Raw genomic sequence first — 27,945 nt, forward strand, 5'->3', positions numbered from 1 at the left:
GTCCTTGAACACTCTAGCATGTATTCAGTTCAGTATTCCATCTGTTCCTGTTAGGTCCACGTGCCCAGGAATGAATTATACTCTTAATGGCTTTCGTTTTAATGTCTCATGAGCTTAATGGGAGTGAGCAACAAGAAGCATGCAATGCTGCAGAATTTATTTTTGCATTTATATCCCACTTTCCATCCCAGGAGCTCATGGTTCTCCCCCTCCCTGTTTTAACCTCACAACAACCCTGTGAGGTTGGTTAGATTGAGAGATGGTGACTGGCCCAAGGAATCTGAATGCTGATTTCCCAGCTCCTCCTCCAACACTCTGAGCACCACACTACACCAAATAATGTTCTTGTTTTAGTTGGATACTGCCCATGCAACCATATTTTCTGAGCAGCTTACAGAGACAGTACAATACAATTCACACAAAAATACTGAAACAAAAATAAATAAGCAAAAAGCCCATGAGGAAAAAAGCTTCAAGTGCAGCTAAACTCAGCATAAAACCTAGCAAGAGGGAATGATCCCAAAACTAAAGCACCCTATAGATTGTCATTAAAAGGTCTGGGAAACCAAGAAGGTTTCTCCACCTAGCACCTAAAAGACTAGGACATTCCATAAGCAGGGCACCATGATCGCAGAGGCCGTCTCCTTAGTACGAGGTGGGTTCTGCCCCTTCTCACCTGCCCTGCATTGAAGCTGATTATCTTGTCCCATAGAATTCACTGGAAGCCATCAAGAACCCACCTAAGAACTCTAAGGAGCCAAAACTAAAAGATCAACAAGAAGAGCTACCTCTGCAAGTTGGTACCCTCACCACCAGCAGCCAGTGCCTATCTGCTGCATCTTCTGCTTCCTTCCTGTTTCCTTGAATCCTCTCAGTTCTAATCTGAAGTTTAAACTCTTCATTTCCCACTGACTCAGTGAAGCTACATTGTAGGAGAGAGAACATTACTGTCAAGGGGGACACGTTCAAGTTTCGTGAGCAATCTGGGACCTAGCCTACTTTCCCTGCAGTAAATATGCTGCAGAGATTACAGCTGCAGTTTTATACCCCAAAGCGGGCTTTATTAAAGCATAAATTTATAACAAATCCTGCACTTTATGGTTAGAAGTTGAAATTGTTGTGTTGATAAGCAGCTGTAAAGGTGATCCCCTGACTCTGTCTCTAACTGAAAACAAATAGCTTAAAGGAGCCTGTGTAAACTGCAGCATGGTAACTCTCGAGCTGATGAGTCAAGTAGGAAAAATACTAAGGTGTAAAGGAAAAAGGTAAAGGGACCCCTGACCATTAGGTCCAGTCGTGGCCGACTCTGGGGTTGCAGTGCTCATCTCTCTTTATTGGCTGAGGGAGCCGGCGTGCAGCTTCTGGGTCATGTGGCCAGCATGACTAAGCCGCTTCTGGCGAACCAGAGCAGCGCACGGAAACGCCGTTTACCTTCCCGCCAGAGTGGTACCTATTTATCTACTTGCACTTTGACCTGCTTTCAAACTGCTAGGTTGGCAGGAGCAGGGACCAAGCAACGGGAGCTCACCCTGTTGCGGGGATTCGAACCGCCGACCTTCTGATTGGCAAGTCCTAGGCTCTGTGGTTTAACCCACAGTGCCACCCACGTCCCATACTAAGATGTAGTAAGTCACAACTGTGGAAAGCAAAGGAATGCTTCAGGCACCTTCCTCTAGCCACTTCAATCTCTGTGGTAAGAGGTGGGTTCTGCCCCTTCTAACCTGCCCTACATTGAAGCTGATTATCTTGTCCCATAGAATTCACTGGAAGCCATCAAGTACACAGCTAGCCACAGCTGCATTTCCCAGCTGGGTTCAGCTTCTTGGTGGTACAACAAAAGACTCTGTGCTGACTGTCATCTTTTGTATGGATGTATCATGTACCAGGGCTGTTGCCTGTCACTCTATGAAGAATTGTGTCAGTAGCCTTGACACAAATTAAGCCTTACTTGCACCAAAACAGGGGCATATATGCCTGCAACTCTGGAAACAACATCATGTTTTTCCATGTTGCACTGGCACTGCCGTGGGTACATTGCATTCTGACTCCTGACTTGTGCATTCATGCAGGGACAAGCCAGGCAATAAATCTCCCCTTCGGGTTGCATCCAAACAAGGGCTTTGAAAGAGTGAGCAGTGCCTGTGGTTGAAACCAAATTCCCAGTTCCAGCAAAGCACTGAAGAGGCATCCATTTACTAACATTCCTAAATTCGGTGGAGACAATCATGTTTTGATCTATTTTCTCTCTCCTTTCATGTTCTTCCCTCTGTCTCACAGCCTCTACTCCAGCCTCTCTTCATTTAGTTCAGAAAGAACCACAGCTTTATTTGAAAAGGCTGGGGAAGAAAATGTTTCACAGCATCCTCCACCCATTCAGTACATGCACACAAAAAACTTCCGAGTATTCTCAGAAGCTGCATTAAGCAAATTAACATAAGAAGCTCTGCCATGTGACAGAAGAAAAGTAATGACATTCATTGCTCTGGGCATCAAAAGCCCCACGTTTTGTTACACCAACAGATGTCAATTTTTTGATTGTGCCTTTCTGAAAATAGCCCTTGTTTACAGGCTACTGAGTATAATAACTTTTAAGTATGCCTCTTCCTCCCTGCTCCATGCCTATTCCAACATGCATTTAGCAAGTAAAAGACCTACAAGGCAGAGAGCAGGCCTTCCAGGACTCACAGCCCAATATGTTCTCTGAAATGCAAGATATTGCTTCTATTTTCTCCAATAATTCAGATGTTCAGACTTTAATGTGAACAATTTCTCCCTTGTTCTAGATTCAGGTAAGTAGCCATGTTGGTCTGACGTTGGTCTGAAGAAGTATGCATGCACACGAAAGTTTGTAACAAGAACAAACTTAGTCTCTAAGGTGCTACTGGACATTTATATATATATATATATATATAAATTTCTCCATTATTTGTTAACCAAAATCCAAAGTCCTATGAAGAGAAGCCTTTCCAGAAAATTCGCAGAATATTTTGGTATGCAGTCCATCAATGATTTCCTATGAACCCTGTAAACAGCATAGGCACACTGAATGTCCACTGATGTGTAACCAGTCAGGCAAGTAAGCAAGAAACATTTATGCAGAGTGTTGGAGCACTAAGCAGTATGGTATTATACTTCAGAAAGCTATAGAACCATCCATACATCAGAGCCAGCCAACCTCCAAAGAACAGAGAAGATGAATTTCCATATGTGAACAAAATGGTTTTTTGCTATGGATTATCGGTGAATCTGTGTGTTTTCACATATGCATTTGCCTTCCAAAATCTCTTTTGATAGCACTATCATCCCAAAACATGACAGACAATGTTCAGCAGCAAGCAGGAGCCTCTATTTCACAGGCACATCTGGTTGCTTTTCAGAAATGGCAGATTGCCAAGGACAGAGCTCGTGCGGGAGGATGAGGCTATGTGATTAGCATAATAAAAGCTTGTAATGACAGTTATGTCCAGACTGGCATGAGTCCAGAACCACCACACCTGCATCAAGGCATAATTATCTTAACATTGCTTTTGGGAATTCTGTCTCCACTAGGCAGGAAATGGCTGGCCTCTGCAATCCACCCATTTTTCTCTTTTAACCTACTGACTACATTATGGAAGTCATGATGAGAGACACAATCATGCTTAGCATCATTTCTATTGTCTATTTCAAATACAGTGGTAACCTCGGGTTACAGACGCTTCAGCTTACAGACTCCACTAACCCAGAAATAGTACCTCAGGTTAAGAACTTCAGGATGAGAACAGAAATCGCATGGTGGCAGCAGGAGGGCCCATTAGCTAAAGTGGTACCTCAGGTTAAGAACAGTTTCAGGTTAAGAACGGATGTCCAGAATGAATTAAGTTCTTAACCCAAGGTACCACTGTATTCAGAGTTTGTGTGCGTTATATCATCAGGCCTTCCAACAGCCTTTGATGGTAGAACTATTTTTGCATTGCATATGATGAAGGCTGAGGAAGATAATAAATAAATATGGCTTGCCTAAAGATGTTCAGTTAGTTTGTTGCAACGGTAGGATTTTGGGGGTGTGGGGGTGTGGAAGGCGGCCAAAGTCACATTTCACTAAATTGGCATCTTTTGTCAGGCAAAATAAACGACAGGTCAGGCAAAATACAGGACAGGTATTGGGAAGGCCCTGCAAACCCCCTCTCTCCTGCTCTTTGACTCAGAGTCTCTTTCTCCAACCCACCTGCCTCTGCCCACACAAAAACTCCCCCCCCCCCCGGTTATGCAAACCGCCTCTCTCACTGTTCACCCTGCTCCTGCTGCCACCAAAATGTTCCCCCAAAAAGCCCAACAACTTTGGCTGATCTCCTTAAAAAAGGCTGATCACGTTTTTCTAGGGATGGTTGGCAACCCTTCATTTCACACTCTTAGGCTGCAAAGCTCCACCCACTTACCTGCGAGTAAGCACAACTGAACTCAATGGGAGTTACTTTTGACTAGATTCATATAGGATTGCACTGAGCTTTATGGCGGAGTGGGAATTATTTGAACCCTAACCTCCTAGGTCCTAGTACAACATTCTAATCAACGCCCCACACTGGCTCCCAATATAAAACGCCATTTGTTAATATTGCATTGTACTGGTGGTACTATTTATATTACAATGTTACATTGTAGCATTATAATTTTATGTGTGCTAATCTTGCATTAATGTTGTCTATGAATGCCATAAATAAACAGAGCAATTTGCTTTCCTCTGTTGAACACCATGTATTAACTGTGGGAAATGTGGTATGTAAATACAGATATAACAATATGTACTAGAAATGGGATGTGTTTCTAAAAAAAAGAAAAAAGCTGAAATAGCAGCAGACAGAGAATTAAGGTATTTTAATCCAAAATCCGAGCGGACTGGTTTGACTGAATTTCAAGAAAGTAGCTCTAAATGGGGAGGAGAGGGGGGCTGCCTATCTTTTGCTGACAGCTTTGTCTTGGCTCATTGCAGAGGGGAGAGACACAGGGGGGAAGATGAGCAGAGCCCAAATTCTGGGATGTCTGGCATGCCATCTGCCAGTGTGTATTGCAAACTGGATACTGGGTGTGCTCACTCAGCAAGAAACTACAAATCCAGGCAAGGCAGGAATGGAATGGTTGCGTGTAGGAGGAGGGAAATATTTAATCTTCAGCTGTTCACCTAGAGACACACACAGCCCCTTTGTTTAAAGCCTGCTAAGGCACCACTCAGGGACTGGTAATTATCCTTCCTTCCAAATCCCGCCCCTAATCTTCATTTATGTATTTATTTTCTTCCCTTGCATTGGTTACTTTGCATTGCCTCTGACTTTTAGCGGAGAGAGAAACTGTACGAGATTATTTATTTCTGAAAATTCTCGCTCTCTAAGAATTCTTTTGAAAAGCTGCAAATTCAGAATTGAACTAATATCTGGATACTAGCATCACATCTGAATTTGGGAACTGTAGCATGTGATGTGTGCTGACTCCAAAGACCTAGTTTTTGCAGCACCCTTCACAAACTACAGTTCCCAGGATTCATCATAGCTATTAAAGTGGTGTCAGAGTGCTTTAAATGTATGGTCTATATTCCAAGCCCCCATGAGGTTACTGATACATATTTGGTCATCACACACCACAGGGGATTAATCATTCCTGGGTGGCAGTGCAAGCCTAACCATGCCTATTCAGAAGTCAGTCCTATTGCATTCAGTGGGGTTTACTTAGATTGCAGCTTTAAAGCAGACCTCCACCTTGTAGAAGCCTTGCATTGCAATGGGCCTTCCTGGATGACATTATTTGGTGCCTGTGAACCTGGTCGGTGCTTGGAGGAGGTGTGAAACAGATACTGTCTTGGTTTTGCTCCAGCTGTTTAAAGGGAGACTGTTTCCTACTGCTAGCTTTCTTGATCAGATCAAGGCAGAATTAGTAGAGGTCATCCTATTAATTAGAAAGGTTATTTTGCTAAACAATGCACACCCAATCTGATTTCATTCTTTTGAGCTCCCAGGAACCAGAACTGTACGTGGTATTCCAAGTGTGGTAACAAAATAGATCAGTTTAAAGCTACATCTTATCTGACATTTACTTATTCAAAATTACTTTCAAATGATGTTTACTTTTTAAAAATAAAATCCCAAGGTGGTGTACCCTATTGACATGGACTGGTTGGATGCAGGAAAATGGTGGGAGGAACTAGCTGGGGAACCATCAAGGGAAGGAGGCTCAGAGCCTAGGGAGTGGTGGTGGGACAATGATGAGTGGTCAGAGGGAGAAGACTGGGAAGAGGTGGTGTCAGGAGCTGTGGAGGTAACAAGGCTTAGTGAGCTGGGAGAGTCTGTGGCAGAGAGAAGTTCAGAATTGGAAGCAGAAGCTAAAGCAGGAGAATGGAAGGAGGGAGGCCAAGAGGCAGAGATGAGTCAGGCTGCTGCAGATTCACGGGTGTCTCCTCCTGCTGCTGCGACAAGCTCCCCCTCCCATCTCCCAGAACCAGAAGAGGGCTGAAAAGGACAGAGCAGTGACAAACTGTATGCAGGTGCAGTCTCCGATTGCTTGGGAAATGCCCTGGAGAGAAGGAGACTTAGACAGCTGTGGAGAGGCAGGGACTTTCAGCAACTGATTTCATGGAGGAAAACCCACAGGGAATGAGCTCATTAGGCCTGAAACTTAACCCAGTCTGTGGAGGTCCTGGTTTTGCTAATGAAGAGTTACCTCAGAGAGAAGATGTTAACTTCTGCAAAGGAGACATATTGTGAGAGAATGCTCAGCCCCCAAATCATTTTTTAAATCTTAAAACACAACAAAAAAGAATAAATCATATTAACAGTGGAATATAGTGTAGGTGCCTGCCCCCTCTACTATTCAACAATTTTAACTGTGTTTCTAGGCAGAAGATGAATTAGCAGGAGAGTATACAACTGACAAAAATTACATTTAAAAAAATGGCATAGGAAACAAAATCCCTCAAAGAAAAGAACTAAAACAAAATGTTCGTAAAATGATCCTGGAATGAAGGTTGGACTAGTATCACTGACCACTAATTACAACACGAATTGTATGACTTAAGTTCCCATTATATAAATAACTACATACTGCACATTGCAATTAGATGTCCATTGCACACATGTGTGTACTGACACACACACACCCCTCTACCCCACAACTTTCCATGCAATGTCTGTGATGTCCTGTTTGAAGGAAACAGCTCATTATTTCAGGGAGAAAATATTGCAAAATATTGTGTGTGTGTTTTTTAAGGGCTATTGATTCAACAAAAGCACAACACTGAGACAATGTGGACTGGACACAAGACTGAAAACAGTATTGTCTTTTTTTAAGGTACATGGTTGTTAATGCCCAACTAGAGTGTTGTTTTGTAAACAGGTGGGATATAAATGTACAAAATAAATACTAAACTGGCAAACAAATACACATTTCTTAAATGTTAAAAAAGAAGTGTGTATAGATACTCCATGAGTAAGAAGCAATTCCTTTTTACTTAAGAGGTACCGTAAGAATATTGCTTTGTAGCAAAGGAGTAGAACACATTCCACAGTGCTCATACAAAAACTACACACACACACAAATCCAGTTCTGTTTCATTCTCCCTGTTTGCCATAACCATATCTCCACAAGCTGCTGTCCTTCAGATTTATGGCATTCCCAGCAAGAGTATTTCTGCCTGGAAGTGCCGAATATGCTCTCTGCTAATGCCAGCAAACTGTATGGAAATTATGGTCCATTGTACTACACAAAAGACGCTCACAGCCAAGGTGATAATTACCATTAAGTCAAAACATGCATGTTGTGCTGGTAAGAGCATAAAAACCAGCCAGCTCTCGTATATTACTTAAAAACACATCTGTGACGCACAATGCTATTTGCTTGACTGAACCTATTCTGGGATGGGGTGCAGCTTCAAGATACAGCTTTATAACGACAGCCCAAGACTTGCATTTGCAATATGTCCACATATACCCAGACTGATTCGAAATCTATCAGTTTTTGTTAAGTGAGATTTAGAATGTAAAGATGCAGGAACTGCGTTAGTAGATCAGGTCGAACTCCAGCAGGGCCAGCCGTTCCATTAGGCAAAGCAAGATGGCCACCTCAAGCACCCACCTTTGGCTGTCATGAAAGGAGAGCAAGTTGTTAGTTGTTGCATCTTTTTTAAGACTGCTAGTGCCTCTAGGGGACTTGGGTACTATCCACCTTGACTTGTGGGAGAAGGTGCTATTCAGTGGCGGAGCCAGGTGGTCGTGCACCTCGGGACTCAAGAATGTAATTTGAGTGTTTCTGCAACGTTTTGTCTGTTGTGGGGCGACTAGAGTAGGAGGACTCACAAAAATTCACCGTTGCAGCTTGCACAACAGTGTTTTCTGTTAGCACAGAGGCATCACTGGATAAAACCCATTTTATTTTTATTTTTTTTAAAGGGAGAAGAGTGTGTTGTTGTACAGCTATAGCCACACGTTTCCTTCCTAGAATAAACAGTCTAAAATATTCCTTCCAGGCTTTGAAGAAAATGCATAATTTGATTACTATCGCTTTCAAGATCTTTTATAAAGTGCAATGCAAATGTATAATCTCTTCATCTAGTCATTATCTGGTAAACTTTCTTTTTGCTTCATGTTAGTCCAAGGAATATGCAGCTACTTACATTTGGGCCTGACAAGTTTTGACTCTGTTGATTAATGCTAATTATGGAATTTAGCAAAAGCAGGTAAAGGCATGCTAACAATATGTATCAGTATCTTGGCAGGATTATGGGTGCATAAATAATATGAATTAAATAAGGTAACATCACTGCTATCTATTCCCAGAGTCTTGTGGCACTTTGAAGACTAATTTCAGCAACCACAAGCCACATCAAATGCTTGACAGTAAAAGAATAATATACTGAACAGATTTCTTCAAAAAGGAAATTCATAATCAAATAATTCTTATATATTGTTATGATCTCTACCTGGTATCTAATGACATGATTTTCCATCACTGTAAGAATCATTTAATGAACAATGCATCCTGCAAACTTTCTGGGCAACTTAGTGGATGGCTTCAAAACATTCTAAATGCAGTAGTACTCCTTTCAGGCTCTTTGCAGTTTACTATTTTCTGGAATGTGAGAAAATGACAAGTACTCAAGAAGCCTCTCTGAAATGATACAGGATGCCTGCAGGCTGTCAGGAATTGCACTTTTGAGTAGGCACCAAAGCCCTGACCTGATACGTTCTTGCCCTGCATTTGTTGAAGCTTAATCAAAAATAGAGAGATGTATGCAAATCACATCTGAATCATATGCTGAGAAGTTGGAATTTAAAGTTTAAACTAAACTAACAAAGCCATGCAGAATTTGGAAGGAACCAAAGAAAAAGTACTTTGCGTGTGGCAGAACGGTCAACAGAACAAACATGCACTATACAAGCTGGATGGTTAGTAGTACAGTGGTACCTCGGGCTACAAACACATCAGGTTACAGATTCCGCTAATCCAGAAGTAGTACCTCGGGTAAAAAACTTTACCTCAGGATGAGAACAGAAATCGCATGTTGGCAGCGGGAGGCCCCATTAGCTAAAGTGGTACCTCAGGTTAAGACCGATTTCAGGTTAAGAACGGACCTCTGGAATGAATTAAGTTTGTAACCAGAGGTACCACTGTATTGGAAAAAAGAGGTTAAAGATCATGCCTATTTTTCCATATCTGAGGACTCATCCAGACTTCTCCTTGCCTTGCTGCTTTCTCCCAGGGAAACCCAAGCCTTACCACTGAATCGGAGCAAATGTAATTGGGTTTTCTGCACATTGGCACGTGCTCCAAATCAGTGCTAAAGAGTGGGTTGTCTTGGGGAAAACAGTGGGACAAACAGAAAACCACTCAAACCCATGCCTAGAAAACATGAGACAAGCAGAAAACCATTTGGACCCATGCTTTCTAGGCACAGGAAAGCAGAAGTGTGAATGAGCCCTGAGTCACCCACACCATACATTTGAAGCACATGCCCGCTCCGCAAAGAATCCTGGGAACTGTAGTTTTTAAAGGTTGCCTTGAATTGCAGCTCTTAAGTGGTAAACTACAATTCCCAGGATTCTTTAGGGAAGGGAACCATGTCCTTTAAATGTAGGTAGCAGCTGCAGAAATAATGGGTCATCAGCCAGTTTTTGCAAGCACATGAGACTGAAGATTCTAGAATAGGAAAAGAAAGTGGAGTTCTAAAAAGGGGACCAAAAATGGAAGGTAAGTACGGTAAGTGGTTTCACAGACAACAGTTCTGAATGCAGGTGGGAGTTCCCCATGATTTCCTTAGGAAAAAAACATTACTTCATCCTTTTCCTAAATTCTTCCCTTCTGTTCCAATCCTCTCTGCTTGTAATCTGCCTGCTGTTCACCCCTTGCTTACTCCTCTTTCTTCTGTAATCTGTTCCCTTTTCTGCACAGGCATTAAAAAATAGTCCAAATAGCTGCCAACCAAATAAAGAGCTTTAACTTACAGTCACAGATGCAGGAAGCAAAATGCAGGTTTCTTCTCCTGCAATACCAAAATCCATTAGTAGAACAGGTGTGCATACACCCCTTTTTATGATTAACTTAAAAATAGAAGCTGTTTTACACTCAACCTATGAAACAGATCATTTCACTTCTAAAAGCAGACTGTAGAATAGTCTAGGAACAAGGAGATGCTCTTGAATTCCTTTGTTACCATTCTGTGTCAAGTTGACAGCCAGGGCACTCCTATAGCATAGTGAGGCAATCTCAGGCCTTGTGGCTGGTACAGACAATGCTGAACTGAATAATTATTCAGTGACACCATTCAATAACAGAAAGTGACGGAGAAGTTATAGTTTGTTATTTTTTTATTATACCTCTGTGTGTTTGCTCAAAAAGCCTCCGCAGATGGAAATATATCCAACAAAGGGAAGTCTATCAGCAGCAATTTAAGGATCTATGTGAAGCATTTGGGAGACAACTGGGGGAAATTAACTCACTGAGAGAAGAGAATCTCTCTTCTGAAATGTTATTGTAACCTTTATTGTTTTTTTCTACATTTGACTTTTCTGTATAAAGCAGCATATATTTTTTTCATCTGTCCCCCTGCCCCCAATCTGTAACAAGCAAGTTTTTAAATCGGTGTTTATAATCCCTGTCCTCCTACTTGGTCTGTTTCCTGAGGAAATCCCAGAGGCCAGCTCCTAAAGAGTTTTTGTTAATAGGTAATCTGGGTGTTTGGCATATGTCCACTGCCCCATATAAGTATTGTCCCTTGGACGGACAATGTGCCTCCTTAAGCCTTTAAGAGCTTAGACAAATGCTTTCGTGTTGATGCTTTGTCTCCCCAAAAGGTCACCCCACACCCACGGGGCACAAGACTGATTGCTTCTTGCTGTGATGCAGTCTTTTTACAGGAGAAAATCAAACCTTAACACATGTAACAAATTCTACCACCCAGGTCTGAAAATTCATAGCCTGCCAAATCCTGCAGTCCTTATATTTAATTGAGGAGCTCAGTTCTATAGCAGTGCAGTCTCTTACCATGAGTGGGTGGGTAGAAAACCACTTCCATCCACTCCCAACTGCATAATCGTAACATGCATAAAAAGGTAAGGTAAAGGTACCCCTGCCCGTACGGGCCAGTCTTGCCAGACTCTAGGGTTGTGCGCCCATCTCACTCAAGAGGCCAGGGGCCAGTGCTGTCCGGAGACACTTCCGGGTCACGTGGCCAGCGTGAGAAAGCTGCATCTGGCGAGCCAGAGCCACACACGGAAACGCCGTTTACCTTCCCGCTAGTAAGCGGTCCCTATTTATCTACTTGCACCCGGGGGTGCTTTCGAACTGCTAGGTTAGCAGGCGCTGGGACTGAACGACGGGAGCGTACCCCGCCGCAGGGATTCGAACCGCTGACCTTTCGATCGGCAAGCCCTACCCACAGCGCCACCTGCGTCCCTCCGTAACATGCATGGGCAAACGTAATTACAGGACCGAAGTTAGTTATGACCATGAATTTCAGTGGGTCAGGTATGACTAACATTGGAAATAGCCCAATGGCTAATAGTATGCAAAAGCAGTATCCCTTTTGCTGTGGTTTGTGATGACTGTAGCTGCTGCTTATGAAGCTCTGTTTTACTGGATTTCTAGCAGTGATGTAATTGTTCTTACTAGGGGAGTTCTCTTTGACTAATGTCAATAGCACACATGAGTGACTAATAGATTGTTTGTGAGGATTTGAAGTTTCCCACAATCAGCCCAGTGCAAGCCAATGCATGTTTAGACAGAAATAAATCCCTTTATCCTCAATGGGACCTTACTCCCAGGTGTGTGCTTAGGGTTGCAGCCCAGCAGCCCAAACTTATAAATACTCAGAGATAAATCCCACTTAACAAAATGGGACTTATACCCTGGTAAGTGGGTATAGGATTACAGCTGCAATGACCCAGAGTGACATGAAAAAAATGGCTAGATCTTGAGAATCAGTTAGTCAAGCTTTTCTCACCTACTGAACCCCAGGTAAGGGCATTTTGAAGTGGTATATAGTACTATTTGCAACGTTAATATGGATAACTTTTAGGAAGGCAAACCTTATTACATACATTATGCTAACGGAACTGAAAAATCCATTACCAGCAAAACCCTCATAAATGTGGATTTTATGTAGTCCTTCAATTAGTTACCAGTAAATTTCAGTGTGGCTATTGTCACACTGCTTTATATTGGAATACTGTAGGGCAAAGCACACCACTGTGGATCTATGTATGTAGTGTGTGTTGGTTGCTACTTCTAGGTTGTTGTGGTGGTGGTTATGGGATGACTGTTTTTCCTGCTTGTATCCCATCTCCCCTTTTCAGGAATATACTTACAAGGAATCCTGGTGGTGTGCCTTTGAGGAGAAGATGTGGCATGAGCTCCTTAGCACGAATGCTTAATCAGGGAAATTACTCCAGGCTCACCAGTAAGAGGAGCCAGCATGCTTCCCAAGCCCTGCAGGTATGTCACTTTAGATTAGAAGATGGATTGAGAAAAGAGATATTTTTAATACAGTCTGGGGAGTTTTGTGCCAACTCTGAAATACTGCATTGGAGTGCATAATTTAATTGTGTAACAAGCAAAGCCGCATGATTTTAAGCCTGGTTCCTTTAAAGGCCAGATTCCTCTTGGCTCGTCAGCTGAAATCTGATCAAATGATCATTGACCTTTCTGCAGACCTTCTAATGCACTGATGCAGAAACAGAAGAGTAGTTTGGAGTCATATATGCTTAGGTAAATAGATGTGCACCAACATGCATGATTTCCACATGGAATTCATGTCATCTTTCAAGGCTGCTGTGTTGTGAGTCTGAATTGCATGTTGTAAATTCAGATATAAGGATACCTGGATTCTTTTTAATTTCAGATTCTTTTATATTTCTCTTGCACAAAGGAAGCCCTGTGTGACTTTAAAAAACCCCCAATATATTCTATGGCATTGGATGAAGTTATTTTAATAGCATTTGGTGATGAATTTCATCATGCAGTTTAAACAGTGTTAGAAACTAAGATATGAAAACATGAAGCTAAATGGCACCTTAAACCTATGGGTTATGGGTGCAACAACGGAATGTCTCTAGGCACACTTTTTTATAACAAGAATACAAAGCTGAAAATGAACAAACTGCAGCTAAAATACGTTCATTTTTCACATGGTCTAGTCGTCCTTCCCCTGCCCACCCCCCTAATATTCTTAAGAGGGTCTCTTCTCTCCAGTCTTCAGAGAGTAGCTGCAAGTGGGGAGGCAGAAAAATGTCTTCCTTTCCCTCCATTTTGCAGTTTTAATCTGAAATCTTCGGGGCTGTACTGCATCCAGAGCTCAGAATGTGCTCACGCTAATGAAATTCACTGTCGTAAAATGTGCCTAGAACAATGGGAGTTTCGAACACTGAGTTTAAGTGGCTGAGAGATAAAGTAAGTGGCAACATTTTGTGAAGTGTAAACTTTGGAGAACAGCAAAGCAAGTTGAAATTGCATGGAGTAAGTGGACTTTTTTGAGTTGGGGTGTTAAAGACTCAGAATAAACATTTACACTTGATTTTCAAACACATGCAGAGGTAAATCTGGTTCTTTCTTCATCTGCCCAGAAAGGGAATTGTAGCTTTGGATTATTACTTTTGTTTTGTCATGCCACATGGCCTAAAATTATTTCCATTTGTAAATTTACAAAAGTTCCACAGCTTATGTACAAATTATAACAAGCATAGAGGGTTTCCTAAATCTTGTCAGTGATGTATTCTGTAACTGAGCCAAGCCATCATCTCTGTGGATGAAATATTATACAGTTATAATTCCTTCCTTCTGCCTTTCCACAAGGAGCTCTTGATTTGGCTCCTTGACGTTAGGTAATTAGTATATCAGTAATAATGTAGGCTCCCTGATGATTCTTATATCCACAAAGGGTTGGACCAGCGCTGGCACTGAGAGAGCAGAATGGAGTAGCAGCATACAAATGAATTAAACTCCAGTAAGACGTGTGTTTCTCACCACAGCTATCTGCCCCAAAGTCTGATTGCCATATTGCATTATTATCTTTATCCTTATCACATTTATATCCCACTTTTCTTCCAAGTCTCTCCCCCTCCCCATTTTATCCCTATGACAACCTTGTGAGGCACATTAGCCTGAGAGACAATGATTGGCCCAAGGCCACCCAGTGATCTTTATGGCAGAGTCAAGATTTTAACCTGGGCCTCCCAGATCCCTAGTCCAGCAATCTAACCACTACATCACACTGGCTTCTACATACTTAAAACATATATGTATACATAGCTTAGGCTTCAGTTCTGTAAATGATTACCTTAGGACTCAACAGGACTTACTTCTGAGGATACATGTAAAGGATTGCAGTAGGATGGCACTATTAACTAGTTTCAGGTGTCTTAAACTGAGCCAATCAAGGACAACTTAATGACATGCAAAAGTGACCAAACTGGATGACTGGATTCTAAAGGTAAGGATGGATCAAGGTGAAAAAGCAACTCTTTGAAGGCTGTTACAGTTCCCATCCGTTCTTGACACCTGCTGGCCGAACGCCACCAGAAACAGGACTGAAAAGATTCTTGCAAGATGAAGCTTTGAAAAGTGATCTGAGGCATGAACACAATGAATCCTAGGCATTGTGAACTGAGAAAAAAAAGAAGAAAAAATTGAAAGCAGTGTGAAGTAGCCCTTGGACCAATGTAAGAAGAACAGCAGCTATTATGTTCAAATTACATTAAGTTTTCTCTTCTGTGTAACAATAAGGAACACCCTGTGAAAATATTTGAAGTGCATTATATTGAAAATTCTAATGCAATAACACAGCTATGCTTTTATAAGAGAAGTTATAAAAGAGAAGTTAGGACCTACTTTCGAAGGAAAGCTAATAAATTCACCACCAATTTCTTTTTCTTTTTAAAAAAAAACTAATTTAAAAACAAACAAACCTGAGAGATAAATAGCGAGTAGAACCCAATGGCTGTTACTCAGGGGCTGACTGAAGGCACTTTGCAGCAGGATTGGGGGGGGGGGGGAGAGATTTTTCATGATTCTTCTCAATGTAGCCTTCTGCCCTCCCACTCCCTCCCCTTCCCCAAATCTGCTCCAACGGGTTGGAGGATTCTCTAGTGCAGAGTTTTTAAGGGTGGAGGCATTGAAGAGGAATGACAAACACAGCCTTTCTCACTGTTCCACACAGGTAGATGCCTTCGAACAATACAGCAACATTCATTGGATGCCATCCCCGTTTTTCAGAATATAGGAGAAGATCCTTACTTTATTTTAATTTTATTTCAAGATACCAGGATATCTACATATTTTCCTACTGCAGAGAAAAAGCAGACTGGAGAAATTTTGAGCAGAAAAAAAAAGGGCCCTAAGAGAGAAGGGATGAAACAGCTCCTCCCTGCTATCACTCTCCTTAAATTTGTAGCCTTCTCCAGGCCAAATTAGATGTGATAACAGGCCAAATTAGATGTGATAACAGAGTTGCATTCATGTGTCCCTAATCTCTCACCCCCAAATAGCAGCTGGGAGTGGGGGCATGAGCTGAATCAGAAGTGTGGTCTGAGGTAAAGGTGTTAACCCCCCCTCCGTGCCCCTACCCCATTTTCCTAATGAAAATCTCACACCAAGAGCCACTATTTGCCCTGGTGTCTTGTTTTGTTTTTTAAAAACCCAAATAAACTACCTGCGTAGATTTATAGGCAAACAGCGGTCTCAGGTGGCAATTTTCATAAGAGAAAAGTCTAAAAGACACACATCTCTGTGCTGTGATCCAAATCCAGATTTAGCCCTCCTCCATTTTCTATTTGGAGGGGGTGGATATAAAAGGGGGATGATTCATTCACACATCTCGGCTATCATTTGCAGTTTTGCCCTCTGAGAATGCTTTTGGTTACTTTTAAAAAAACACCTGCCAGGTAAAAGTTACATGGAGAGTTTAGCATTATATAAAAGAAACACTGTTCAACATATTCCTCGTTATAAAAAGATTATATGCAGCACTAGGCCACAAGGTGGTGATAATTCTTCACAAAATACCTCAGTCCTTCAGGAAGTGGAATACAGACAACCAAAGAGGCCGCCTTCTTTTTCTTTTATGCGGTGTTTTTTATGCGGTGTTTTTTATAAGCTTGTAGCATCAGATGTAGCTTTCACTGCAGCCACAGGGAAGAAATTACACTTCTTTTTCCTGAAGATATTGATGCTACTCTCAGGTTACCAGATTTTTTTCAATGAATCCAGGGACACTTTTCAACTTCCTACTAAATAGATGGATTTTGTCAGGGGGCTGATTTGCAAATCCAGGGACTGTCCCCGGGAAACGGGGACGTCTGGTAACCTTATCTACTCCTCAATATCTACATTGAGGTTTATTAGAGGGGCAAGTTGGCATAATGTTCTGAAAACATAATAAATGAAATGGTGGGAAGAGGTCCATGTATCTTGCCCCAACTCCTCAGAGAAATGATGGGATGAAAATGCCATTAATGATGATGATGACGACGATGACACAGAATCCTGCTTTAGAACATGGGTAGAGAACCTGCTTCCCAATATTGTTGGACCACAGTCCACCCCTCATTCCTTGACAGGGGCTGATGGGAATTGGAGTCCAACTAAATCTGGAGGGCTACAGGTTGCTCCATCCCTGCTTTAGGAGAACTTTTTCATTCCTTCACCAACCTGGTCCTCCAGGTGAGGATCACACTTCCCATCACCATGGGCCAACAGTCATTCTGGTTGAGGCAGATGAGAGTTGTTGTGCGGAGGGCACCAAGTATATCCTCTAAATTCTCATTGCATGAATGTTCACGAACTGTCCCAAAGCTGCCTGCCACCCATGAATGGCTCAGTATGTGGGGTACTCAACATAAAGATTACTGGCTCAATTGTAATGCTCTTACATGTGAAGAATGCCTTTGAGAATATCACTCCAGCAACAGAGGCAGATTTAGGGGAGCACAACCAGTTTGGGCGTGAAGCCTTCGTGGTGCTGCAGAGGGATCCACAACTGTTATGTAGAATGGAAAGGGGAGCAAATTTTGGCATCACAAAGGGCACCACTGAAATTTGAGACCCTAAGGCCCGCATTTACTGGCAGAGTTTGATGAATTAAAGGAACGAAGCAGAAAGTTGTCTCTAAAAACGCTCTATTGAACTGTTAAACATACAAAAAAATCTTAAAAATTAATTTGCAGAAAGGTCAATGTGCAAAACAAAAGCCATTGTTATTATTCTGGTTTGTCCACAGGAGCCTACTTCCTGGAGATGACGTTTTGCTGCCTTTCCAACAAATCCTCTGGAATAAGGAACTGATTTTGCTTCCCATTCCATAAGAGTGCCTATGACACTGGGATTTTGCAAAACTCCTGTTCCTAGGTAAATGAAATAATATTGGGTAGGGATGTGCCCCCTCTTTTATGATGTTATTGTCTAAATTATGACAGTAAAGGCTGAATGAATGAATGAATGAATGAATGAATGAATGAATGAATAACGACTTCATTGTTGCCTTTAGCCAGTACATTTTTCTGGGGGTACTCAAAGGTATGCAGTACCAGCACCTTTTAAATGTTAAAAGTGTGGCACTTACTGTAACAACTTCATGGTGATTACCAGCACCACTTTTTCTATATAAAAAGCACTGCCTTTAGTTATTCTATTTTTGCCTTACCAGTCTCTGTTCTTCTTTTTAGCTAGTCTCCTTTTCCTGTTTGGGTTCTTTCCTGCCATCTGTCTTCACTTTAGCAGTCTTGGTGTAAGTATAAGAAATATTCATATTTCTTTTATGCTTTAAAATATTTTGCTATCCTCTCCCTGATTCAATATAACGTTTGGGCAATTGAGTTGTTCCCAGGTATGTAATCTGATTCTCAATCTTTTTCGTTTTTATGTGACAAAGTCTCTACTTGATCGTCTTTACTTTCTGAATCCAACAGCCCATTACTGAATCTGAGTACCAGAAGTCTGGTGCCTCAGGGCTGGTAAAATAGAGCACTAAGAATACCTGCAGCTATGCACATTAAGCAGTGCAAATAATGGAAACCAATCTCTCCATGCTGGCTCATGGAACTATAAAAATTGTCTATGGAAGCTAGCCATCTTTTTGAATATTGGTAGGGCAATGGTTTGTAGCTCTGGGAAGCAGTACAGCAAAATGATGCCACTGTTAGCAGAATGTTCAAAGAGCCCTGCATTCTAAAAAGAAAATACCGAATTTTTCCATGTATGAGACTGTTTTTTTACTATAAAAATTTTAAACAATTGGGGGCCATCTTATACATGGGTAGTGCGGGGCGGGTGGGCAATTGGTGGCAGCCGCGAGCAGGAAATTGTCAGTCGTGATTGGGGGGCGTGATTAGCGGCTGCAGCAAGGCCTGCTGGTGATTGGCTGCTGATGCAGCAATTGGATGTGCTATTGGCTGGGCAGACGATCATTGACTTAGGCGAGGTGTGCGATTAGCAGCGGTGGTCATCAGGCGGGTGAGAGATTGTTGGCAATCCCCCCCCCCCAAAAAAAGCTCAACAACTCTGGGCTCAACAACTCTCATTTCCCCCCCCCCATTTTCTTAATTTGGGATCCCCCAAAAGAGGGGTCTTATACACGGGGCGTGTTATACACAGAAAATACAGTATAACCTTCTTATCTTTAAAGTATTTTTAATGAGTAACTTCATGCAAAGATATAAAATATAACATAAAAAAAAGAAAAAACATAGAACAAAACTATGAAAAAATGGAAGAAATAAAGGTGAGATTTTCTCCAATTTTCCAGACTACAGAACTGCTAAATTATGCAAATTTGTTATCCAGCTGGTTTTCCTTAATGTGTCAGGCATTCATACGATATATTGTTAAAAACTTAGGCATAGAGTTTTTGGTAACCACATCACTAAAGGTTGAAGCCTGTATAGAATGCTTGCATGGCTGCACTGAACACCTTGCAGAATAAAATAGAGAGTATTTCGGTGATGGAATGATTGAATATTAAAGAGAGGTTGAAAAGGTCATTTAATATTAACATTAAATGAAGTATTTAATTTTTCTCTTCCAGGTGTATCTATGCTGTCTTCAAGCCACCCCGTGTATTTACAAGCCACTGAGTGTTTACCCATGGTATGTCAGCCGTATATGGGCAGCAGCAGAAGGGAGGTAAGAGTGAGAGAGGAAGCTGGCAGGAAGAGGAAGAACAGAGAGAGCTACTGACTAACATCAGGCCTCTGGTAGAAGCAGCTGAGTCTAAGAGGCTGTGGTGTGTGTAGGTTTTTCAGTTTTACAAGCCAAGGATCAAAAGAAAAGCAGAATGGTAAGTAGCTGATAACAAATGTCCCCCAATCTCCCCATCCCCTCTTCTTCCAGCCCCCATGCTTGGTGCGTATGTGTGTAGCTGTGTTTTTGAGGTCTCATCTGCCTATTCCTCTGTTGACACTCATACAAAACCAGGCAGGATTCTTCCACCTGTCTCAATGTGAGATAAGCAAAACACGCCCACTCTAGTCATGTGCCAAAAGAGTGCAAATCAAGTGCTAAGCACACTATAGAACCATAGAAATGAACAGAGGTCAAAAGGTAGGGCAGCCTTTGCCAACCTGGTGTCCTAATGGGTGTTGTAGTCCAAGCTTCTGGGGGGCATCAGTCTGGCAAAGACTGCCCTAGAGATATGGTGGGCACTTGTGGTGATGGTTTCCCACCTGTTGAAGATACAAGTATTTATGAGGATTTTCCCAAGCAGATTTTTTGGACCAGCTCTATCGGTATTCCTAGGTATCAGTGGTTTTTTATGTTCTAAATATCTGATTGTTTTATTGCAATGATTGTACAATGAAAGGTGGTTTATAAATATTTTAGGTAAAGAAAGTAAAATGGACAAATTCCCTGTAATTTGACTGGGAACTCAGCTACACTGGCAAAGAAAAAGCACTTTATATGTGGTGTATATGCATTATAACACGGTGATACCAGATGGCACTGTGGAGTTCTGTTTTTGCCAACCCAATTTCTCATACAAAGTACACACTGTGTTTAACTGAAATGCTTCTTTGATGTGTCTAGATCAAGCTTGGGTTCCTTTTGGAGGGAGGGAAGGGTAGAAGTTTTGCAAGTAAGTACTGGTAAGGAGCAAAATCCCCCAGAGTTGTGGATAAATGCCCTTGTGGTAAAGATGTCTGCTATCTGTAACCCTACCTATTTTGTTGAAAGGCGTCTCCCAATTAAGGGCACGTTGCATAAACTTGACACACATGATAGATAATTGGCTAGAGTTGCTACCTGCTATTTTGAAGTTGCAAACCACTGAATGTTGTAAACACTGAAGCCTTTGAAGTAATTGTGTTTGTCACAGAGAATGAGACTCAGCATGGAGCAATATGCTGGACTAGAATGCAGTACCCAATTCTGACATCAAATTGTCCTGGGCTGGCCCACCTATGAGGCAAGATGAGGCAACTGCCTCAGGCAGTAAGATCCGCAGGGGCAGCAGATCAAAATGTAGATCTCACTCCTTCTTCCCTGGCAGGGTGTGTAAGTGTGTGCCATTTTGTGGTTCTCCTTAGGTTGCAAAATGTCTCAGGCCGGCCCTGGTCCTGAATATTCTGCTGATGCTGAGGGAGAGACAAGGAAGGACTCTTATTAATGTTGCCTGATATGAAATGCAGCCTCAAAAGGCTCCCAACTTCCTCCTGGCTTCAGGAGGAGAACAGGTTGTGCTCTAAATACAATCTTCTCTACCAGCTGCAAAGAAAAGCATTCTTAAACAAACTTTTAAACAATTATGTAAATATCTGATCTGAGATTGATTTTAGACAGATGGGAAATATCTTCTAGTGTCTGCATTTCCAGACAACAGAAGGATCAGAATTAGCCTTGCACAAACCCCTAAACTCCAGTTCAGTTCATTTAAAAATGTCTCAGATGTGGCCTTTAGCTTCTGAGTACAATTTTTTGGAGGAAGTCACATTTTCTTGTGCAAGATCACTCTGAGTGCAAGCAGGAATGGGTTGTTGCAATGTGTCAACACATTATGAAACCTCTAGGTTTAAATACAATTAGCATGAGCCATTAGCGTATAGCTTTTGCAATTGGTAATGAACTCAATGAGTAACAATCAAACCTTATAGGATGTTTTGTAGCAGGAGGGAGGAGCGTAGCTAAACTAACTAGAAAGTCTTGTTCCTGAGAATACAGAGAGGTGTTGTCTTCCATGAATTTTGTTATCCTTCTTTGTTACTATTTCAGCAAAGTGCTAATTTTGCTGTGGTTAGCTGAGAACACACTGCTTGAAACCAAGAATATTTTGCTGGTAAGTGATTTGTTTGGTGTTCTGTCTAACCTGATCAAAGTTTTAGAATTTTACTGTCTGGCTGTATGTAGTAAACCTTACTTGGCTGGTGATTTTTGTATTATATATGAAATGTGATTTCTCATTGTGTGGTTAAGAAAGGTTTCAAATCCATCTGTTCTGGTTTCTAATTAATGGATAGTTCACAACCACTATAAGGTATCAGTTCACATTTAACTGAACTTTAAATCTGTTTAATGCTAAATGCTCTCAAGCAAGAGACTATGGGGATTGTAGTTCTGGGAGAAATAGGGGAATGATCTTTAGCCCTCTACTACCTACAACTAAACCTCTTTCAGCTAGTTTAAACATGTAATGTAGATTTACCATAAATCAACAGTTCAGTGAGTACTTCAAAGGAAAAGATGAGAAGTTTCGTCCAGGTTACCTCTGCATCTGACACCATACGGTCTGATTCCACACTTATCATGACACATTTCTTGGTATCTCTGAGAATTTTTACAAATCTTCTCTTCTTCCTCTTCCTCTGCTCTTCCTTCAGCTCTTGCCTGCCCTACACCTTAAGGTGCCAATGGGAGTTACAACATTATTATAAGAAGTTTTATTGATTTTCAGTGTATAAACACAATTACAAAGAGCCCCCCATACTAACTAACATTAAAACAAATAAGGTGGCTCCTAAAAATATACACCTCAGCTATTGAAAGCCAGGGTAAAGGGGTGTGTCTCCATCATCCTCTGTATAATGAAGACATCCAGCTGTCTCTCTCCTTTTAATCTAATTCAGTTCAAGTGGTAAATGTGCTAAAGAGATGTCTGGTGCCAGGGACTGGATTAGGGCTCATAAACTGAAGCTCAATTTATTAGATGGCTAGGCAGGGGTATTGTTGTTAGTTGGCTCTATGGGAGTGACTATAGCTCATGACAAAGCACAGGCAGAAGGTCTTAGGCTCAGTTCCTAGCATCTCTAGTTAAAAGGATGAGGTGTGTTGCTCAAGTACATCTCCCACGAATCCTTGCCTTTGGCCATGTTGGCTGGAGCTGATGGGAGTTCATCAACATCAGCGAGGGGCACAGGTTCCCAAGTCAGGCCAGACAGATGAACAAATAGTCTAAGACAACTTCCTGTATTGCTGATCAATGAGGTGGGGTTTCCTCTTCTGGACGGTGTTGTATTTCCTCTTAAAAATCAAGTTTGCAATTGGGAAGGACTGTTGGATCTCTCCATTACCTGGGAAGTCCAGGTGGTATCTGTGGCATGAAGAGCTAGCATTGTTCGCAGGGCACACATGGTTACAGCAGTCAGAATCCCTCCTCCTCCTATTCCTTAAGTCACCAACAGAGAGAGCAACTTTTAAACAGTTTAAAACAAGGATGGGTGACCCCTGTTGCTCTGGAAGTTGTTGGACTCCTAGTTTCCCCTGGGAGTTGGAATCTAGCAACATTGGAAAGGCTACAGCAGGCTTCCTCAACCTCAGCCCTCCAGATGTTTTTGGCCTACAACTCCCATGATCCCTAGCTAGCAGGACGAGTGGTCAGGGATGATGGGAATTGTAGTCTCAAAACATCTGGAGGGTCGAGGTTGAGGAAGCCTGGGCTACAGGTACACTGCTCCTGCCTTAAAGGAGGAAGCAGCAAAATTAGAGGCAGCTGCCACTACATGGTAAATGCCAGATCCCCTCCAAAAAAAGCCCCAAATTCATCCCCTAGCCCTCACAATTTGGGAGAGGGAAGTCAAAATGACACTCCCACATAAAGCAAACCATTTTTAAAAAGAAATGTTCAATGGAACCCATGTTGTAAATGGGTCTGTCTTTTTGAAGACTTCATGGCAATTGGTGCCAGAATACAGCCACACAAGTAGTAAACAGTGTTTCCATGCACTCTGTCTTCCACCACAGTGTTTAATTGCACCAGAAGCGGTTTAGTCATGCTGACCACATGACTGTCTGTGGACAGCAAGATGAACACCACATCCCTTAGTCGCCTTTGACTGGACTTAACCATCCAGGGGTCCTTTACCTTACCTTACAGGAGTAGTGACTGGAACTGGCCAGTCAAAACATGCTTCCTCAGCTTTACTGGCTTTCTGTTTCTGGACACAATTCAAAGAGCTGATTATAATATTTAAAGCCAATCACAGCCTGGGGCCTGGGACTCAAAGGACCCACAAACCAGTCTCCTGGATGTTAAGATCTGCATTCATATCTCTTCTCTGCATATCCCACCTGTGAAAGCTTAGGCTTAAGCTACAGTTCTCATGAGTTTTTTGAGGAAGTCATGTGCTTTAGATGAATGCTGTGGACCAGAGTTTTTCTTTTAAGTTGTTTTCCATTTGTTTCACTGCTAAGTTCCAGCAAGTTCTGGCTGGGAAAAAGCCCTGATAATGGGCCTAGTGTTTGTGGTGTTTTCTTTTTTTTTTTGAAAATTGGTTTAGAAATTTCAGTTTAAAAGTTGGCCCATTTGAATTTGAACGCATGAAACTGCTGAAGCACACAAAGCTTCTTCCTCTCTGGCCCATTATCAGGGCTTTTCCCCAGACAAAACTCGCTGGAACTCAGTTCTGGCACCTCTCAGGTAGGCACCATTGCTATTCTAAGAGAATAAGGATGGTGTTCATGGTGACTTCTGGCACATCTTTCTCTGGAAAAATAGCATGGCCCACTCTACTTTCTCTTGGGAGCACATCTCTGATAACCACTCTTCCCAATTTCCCCATATGATCTGGACATGAATATGTAGTAGCAGTAGAGTCAGAAGATATATTTGCATGCCATCTCCTAAGGCACTGAAAACAGGAAATAAACTCAGTATCATTGTAAGAGCTAATAACTAGGTACCTCCCAGCCTTTCACTGTAAAAGAGACATGCAATAACGTGCTGCCCTTATGTGTCATTTTATCCAGTTCTCAACATTTGGCGTGTTAGGAAGACTAGATGCAAACAAAACCACAATCTCCTGCCACCCCATTTGCGTTTCCTTCTTTGATATCTCCTAAGAGCTTTTGTGTCTAAGAAGGGATATAAAGCTATTATTGGCTGGCTGTACATGAAGTGGTGTGCATTAATGGTAGTCCAATGTCTGGGAGTTCCTAGAGTTGCTATCTCAGTGGTTCTGTAATGTAATGAGATTTACTTCACTTAAATTTGAATCGATACTCCTGATGTTGTCAGCTGACTGGTCTCCTGAGGCTCAGACCTCAAGAGTCTCGGGCACTAAATAGCAGTGGGGACTTGTCCTTAGGAAGAAAATGGTCAGTGCCCCATGACCACTGGCAGACTGTGGCCAATCTTGCAGAGCCTGAGCCCACTCCTTCTCTCCTCTTCCTCCATACTATCAGCGTTCACTTTCCATTGTCTGTCTTCTTGCTTGGAGTCTGCGTCACTGTGGTGTGACTCCACGCCCATAGCACCAGAAAAAAGAACACATTTTCCCCAAACAATTCCCATTGAAAATGGTTTTCTGGAAAAGCAAGGACGCTTACCAACTTTTTCTTGTGACTGGCAACACCTAGCCAGTTATTTGCATACAATCAGCCTCAAGCACTGTAACTGCTGGTTCCCATGAGCCAGTTTTAGACTGCCACTGAAAGCAACAGGGATGGCAGTGGAGAGCACTCAGAGCCAGGCCAGCAGCAGTTGCTCGATAGCTTCAGTCTCTCTCCCCCCACCCCACCCCTGCTCTCATGCCCTGTGCTCCCAATGATAGCAAAATCACAACAGTCTTGCCCACTCAGATCATGCTGAACTGAAACTGCACCAGCTGCTGTGAGTCAGGTGGTTGCCTACAACAGCTGATCTCAGATTACTCGACACAGAGTTATGATTTGTCACACCCAACTCAGGATGCACAGTGACATCCTGCATGAGATACACACCCAGTTATCCCTGCTCTAGCAAAGAATTATTCCTTGGCCATTTACAGTTCTCTCTTTTCTTTCAAGAAGTTCATCTCTGAAATAGCAAGACCAACCGAATAGCACTTACTTAGAGTGACCAAAGAGACAATTATACATAGTAACATCACAGGTTAGTTGATTATTTTTTTCTATGCCTATGTTGTTTTCTTTTGGTAGTGGTTTTACTATAAGCACATGGCTGTTATTTTACTTCCATGTGAGGAATTTAAGGCTCATTGATTGGATTCAGATAAATAGTTTCCGACAATAACATTTTTTCGGGCACCATAGAGTGGGGATTGAATAGCAGTATGTTGTGTGAAGCAGGTGTATGTTGGATTCACAGTCAACACTTGCTGAAGAAACTGTAGCCTACCATGTCTAACAAACCACAGAAACCTTAATGCACTGGGCCTCTTCAGTCTGTGACCATTTGATTCCATAGTCAAAAGCCAGTAAAAAAGAAAGTCTGAATCTGCCTACTATCAAATTGATAAGGCACCAGAAGTTTGAACAAAGAGAAATGTAGAAAGAAATTATTCAAAATGTTCTAAGTCAGACTTTACCAACCTGGAGCCTTCCAGATGGTGTTGGACTACAACTCCCATCAGCCCCAGCCAGCACAGCCTGATGGAATTTGTAGGTAACAATATCTGGAGAGCACCAGGTTGGCAGAGGCTGGTCTGGGTCTTTAATATAATTCAATACAACGTTGAGCCAAAAAAAATATTTTTTTTATTTTCCACTTTGTGCCTTTGATGAAATAGGCTTTTGGCTATGAAAGGTTAGCAATCCACATGTTGCTTCAATGATAAGCAGTGTCCTCTTTCTGGAGTTCTGTTTTTAAAATAATGCAGTGTAGGCAGAGATTATTTTTCACTCTCTACTTCTATAAGAGCTATAAGCCTAAATTATTATTAAACTTCAAACTATTTTTAATTAAGCAATTATCGCTAACTTAATTAATGATAATGCTTAGATATTACTACTAATTACTAGGCACACAGGAAGCTGACATATTCTGAGTCAGACCATTGGTCCCACTGGATCAGTACTGTCTACAGCAGGCTTCCTCAAACTCAGCCCTCCAGATGTTTTGAGACTACAGTTCCCATCCTCCCTGACCACTGGTCCTGTTAGCTAGGGATCATGGGAGTTGTAGGCCGAAAATATCTGGAGGACCAAGTTTGAGGAAGCCTGGTCTACAGTGACTGGTAGTGACTTCCCAGGATTTCAGTCAGAGAACATTTCCAGCCCTTCTTGGAGATGCCAAGGATTGAAACTGGCACCTTCTGTGTGTAAAACTGTGACTCTACCACTGAGCTACTGTACTTACTTTTCATGTAAATAAGATAATGCAATTCCCTGTCCCTTTCTCGGTGGAATTGCAATACTTGATATGCTGCTTCAACCAATATCACCTAACCACTTGATCTGCTGTGCATCGACTTCATTCATGATGTATTTGTTAGACAAATATATTATAATTACTATTCATGCATTTCAAGCTTAATTGTGTCTTGTTAGCAATGTATGTATCAGAGAAGCCAAGGCACACCCAGGCTTCTCCCCCCCCCCCCGCCCTTTCTCATGGTATGTTGCCTATAGCAGCATTCTTTCAAACCTGTAGGATTCCTATGTGAAATCAAGAAATATTATAAAATACAAGTGTTGCAGGTATATATAGTTCTCACAGCTATTTGGGCCTTTTTTGTTTCATTGGGTTGGAAACGAGCAAGTAGATTCCAGTGGCTTAGGAAAAGCATAATGATTAAAATGAATTCCATTTCTGAAGCTCAGCACAATTCACAGCAACTCATCCAAGCATAAAGCCATTTCATTGGCTCCTCTTCTTCACTGCAGGCCACTTGTCAGATCAAGCTATTTATATATATATATAAAAAGAGGCTCGTCTGGAGTCTATTTTCATTACTTCAGTAAAGAGCTGTGAGGCTCAGAAATGAAGGAAATGCAGGACAGTCCTGTAGAATAAGAAATATCCCTTCAAATGTGAGACAGTTGATCACTCTAGGGCCAACAGTCAGGCTGTGTTCCAGTGAGGGAAAATAACCCCAAAATTATCTGAACAAACTGAATGATGTGAATTTCCAAGTGGTTCCAGCATCACTGAAATGGTACATTACATTTGAGGGCAGTTTGTAAGCTTGTCGTCATTACATGGTTTTGATTATTTGTGTTGTTACCCTGCTTGTTGACCGCTTCTAAAGTCACTGCCGCACTGATTCTAAGGATTGACAATAGGGAACCAGC

The 27,945-nt window shown here is 41.9% G+C and overlaps 2 protein-coding genes across 6 annotated transcripts in view; one reads left to right on the forward strand and one right to left on the reverse strand.

The window, feature by feature from the left end:
• BICD2 (BICD cargo adaptor 2) overlaps nucleotides 1-6,450 on the reverse strand; it is a 92,301-nt gene extending 85,851 nt beyond the window's left edge. For 2 of the 3 annotated variants that reach the window (XM_083727026.1, XM_083727024.1), the window contains exon 1: nucleotides 6,416-6,437. The gene's annotated coding sequence lies outside the window, so the exon portion shown is untranslated. Of the gene's footprint in view, nucleotides 1-6,415 lie in introns of all 3 variants that reach the window. The other variant, XM_083727028.1, reaches the window with a different exon arrangement.
• Nucleotides 6,451-10,066: 3,616 nt separating this feature from the next.
• The window catches only part of TMEM40 (transmembrane protein 40), a 30,098-nt gene continuing 12,219 nt past the window's right edge, over nucleotides 10,067-27,945 (forward strand). Inside the window, exons 1-7 of one of the 3 annotated variants that reach the window (XM_083727086.1) lie at nucleotides 10,067-10,209; nucleotides 12,813-12,951; nucleotides 17,729-17,856; nucleotides 18,174-18,235; nucleotides 19,532-19,783; nucleotides 21,712-21,779; nucleotides 25,723-25,804. The gene's annotated coding sequence lies outside the window, so the exon portion shown is untranslated. Of the gene's footprint in view, nucleotides 10,210-12,812; nucleotides 12,952-17,728; nucleotides 17,857-18,173; nucleotides 18,236-19,531; nucleotides 19,784-21,617; nucleotides 21,780-25,722; nucleotides 25,805-27,945 lie in introns of those variants that run through there. The other 2 variants (XM_083727085.1, XM_083727087.1) reach the window with 2 other exon arrangements.

Source organism: Podarcis gaigeae (genome assembly GCF_964106915.1).
Source record: "Podarcis gaigeae genome assembly, chromosome: 2".
NCBI classification, from domain to species: Eukaryota; Metazoa; Chordata; class Lepidosauria; order Squamata; family Lacertidae; genus Podarcis; species Podarcis gaigeae.